The 2,209-nt window shown below is 43.9% G+C and overlaps 1 pseudogene; it reads left to right on the top strand.

Annotated features, from left to right (window-relative positions):
* Positions 1-840: 840 nt before the first annotated feature.
* Positions 841-1,362, top strand: LOC149147273 (zinc finger CCCH domain-containing protein 18 pseudogene; annotated as a pseudogene).
* Positions 1,363-2,209: the final 847 nt, after the last annotated feature.

The following is a 2,209-nucleotide window of genomic DNA, read 5'->3' as shown; positions in this document are numbered from 1 at the left end:
AGTTTCAATGGTTGGAAGCTTTACTGATTCAGTTTCTTTGTTCCCAGTATTTGATAGCAGAGAGTTTCAATTTTTGTGTGTTTCTATGAATTTCATGGAGAAGGGTTGTTAGACCAGATTAGTTAGGTTGAGTGGCCTTACGATGAGCTTTTGAAAATGCATTATGTGGTTTTTTCAGAAGTTAAGTTAGTTGTAGGAAATGTAATGTAATGTAATGTAATCGTAATATATTGTGTTGCAGTGTACATTATGGATTTGATGTTTCTAGTTGTAGAAGGAAAAATGGATACATATGAAGCAATAAGGATTGTGTTCACAAGGATTCAGAGCATAGAACCAGAGAATGTGTCCAAGATCATTGGGTATTTGCTTCTTCAAGACCTGGGAGATCAAGAAATGATTCGCCTGGCATTTGGGCCTAATACACTCTTACAGTCCATGATTTCCAAGGCCAAGATAGAGCTTGGTTTATCATCTCTGTCCCCTCTTCAGTCACCTCTGCACTACACTCAGTTTTATAATTTGTTGTCTCGCTCATTCTCTTCTCCAGCACCCAATGGCTTTCATGGGGGAACTCACATTCCACATGAGCAACAGCAGGATTCAGCATTGTTCGCCCATCATGAAGTCTTGAATCCAAACCGTTTTGTAACTGATGAGCACAATGACTTTATAAATTTGAGTCGCCAGCAAAGCTTACCCAGTGATCACAAATTTTCATACTATCATGACTAGTTACTGAACCTCAAGGATGATTGTCAGCTCCAAGATCATCTCTTCTATCCCACTGAGAATCTTGATTCCTACAACCTACCAAATGATAGTCATGTCTAGGTAGAGATGCTCTCTTTCTTGAATGGAAGCGAGACAGGATTGAATCACAGGGGATCTTATTCCATGATAGACGTTTCTGTAAGCTGTGAGCCAGTTTCTTGGAAACAATGCCTGTATTTTGCGAGGGGATATTGCAAGCATGACTCCAGCTGCCATTTTACTCATAGTTATTCATGCTCTGACAACATCTGGAGTTCAATTCCCTTGGATCCCCGCTTCGAAGAAGCTTTCTCTGTGGAATCATTGGAGAGATTAGAGTTAGAACTTCAAGAATTATTGAGACGAAGACGGGCCCCTGTTTCCATTGCTTCCCTACCTCAACTCTGTTATGAGAGATTTGGGAAAACCCTGCAAGCCAAGGGATACTTGACTGAGAGCCAGAGGCATGGGAAAGCGGGATACAGCTTGACAAATCTACTAGCACGCTTGAAGAATACAGTAAGCCTCATTGATAGGCCTCATGGTCAGCACGGCATTGTTTTAGCAGAGGAATCTAACAGGTTCACAACTTATAGGCCAAGTGAATGAGATCCCTACTATTTGAGTGGTGTCAGCTCTGGATCCCATCAAATTTACATGACATTTCCTGTTGAAAGCACCTTCACAGAGGAGGATGTTTCCAACTATTTCAGGTATGTTGTATCAGTTTCTATTATATTATCCAGTGCGGCTTTCTTGGTGGGTGGAAGGGGTAGTTAATATGGTTTTTCCAGGGTTCTATGTCCTGCCAGTGACATGACATGCTTGTGCTAGTTAGTAATTGACAACAGGTGCAGGTCCCGGGAATAAAAATATCTTAAAAAAATATATTGTTGCCCCTTTCAGGATATACGGGCCTGTAGAGGATGTGAGAATTCCATACCAATAGAAGCGTATGTTTGGATTTACAAGCCTGAAACTGCTATCCACCAAGGTTTACAGGTCTCAAGATGATTAAAAGATGATTGTTTCTAGGTCGAAATTTAAAACACAGGAAAGTAGGACTTCAGAGCGGATTGTACCTGGGTTTGGAGCTGCAGAGCGGAATTGCAAAGTGGAGGAATTGCAGAGTGGGAGGCGCCAGCTCGAGGAGGAAGGTGAGTGAGCAGCCGCGGGATCGCACCTCCTCAATTCAAATTGTAACCGGCAATAACTCTCCACGGCTGCCATTCCAGATTGTCCCCGATCTGTCAGGGGATGTCAGGATTTCTAGCTGCGATCGGATCCATTGTTAGGGAATGTCTGGATTGCCAAGGGAGGGTGGCGAAGTTAGGGGAGGGTGGCGGAGGGCGGAGGGATTGCCGGCGGCCGGAGCCGGACGATTTTCCGGGCGGTGACGGAAAATGGGCCATTCCTCTGCCTAGGTAGACTACTCCACCTCCGTTGACTTCCTCGT

The sequence above is a fragment of the Pinus tabuliformis genome, chromosome 9 (assembly GCF_031772625.1).
Source record: "Pinus tabuliformis cultivar Carrire ecotype Pingquan chromosome 9, CPIR1, whole genome shotgun sequence".
NCBI lineage: Eukaryota > Viridiplantae > Streptophyta > Pinopsida > Pinales > Pinaceae > Pinus > Pinus tabuliformis.
This window is presented reverse-complemented; position numbering and strand designations above follow the sequence as displayed.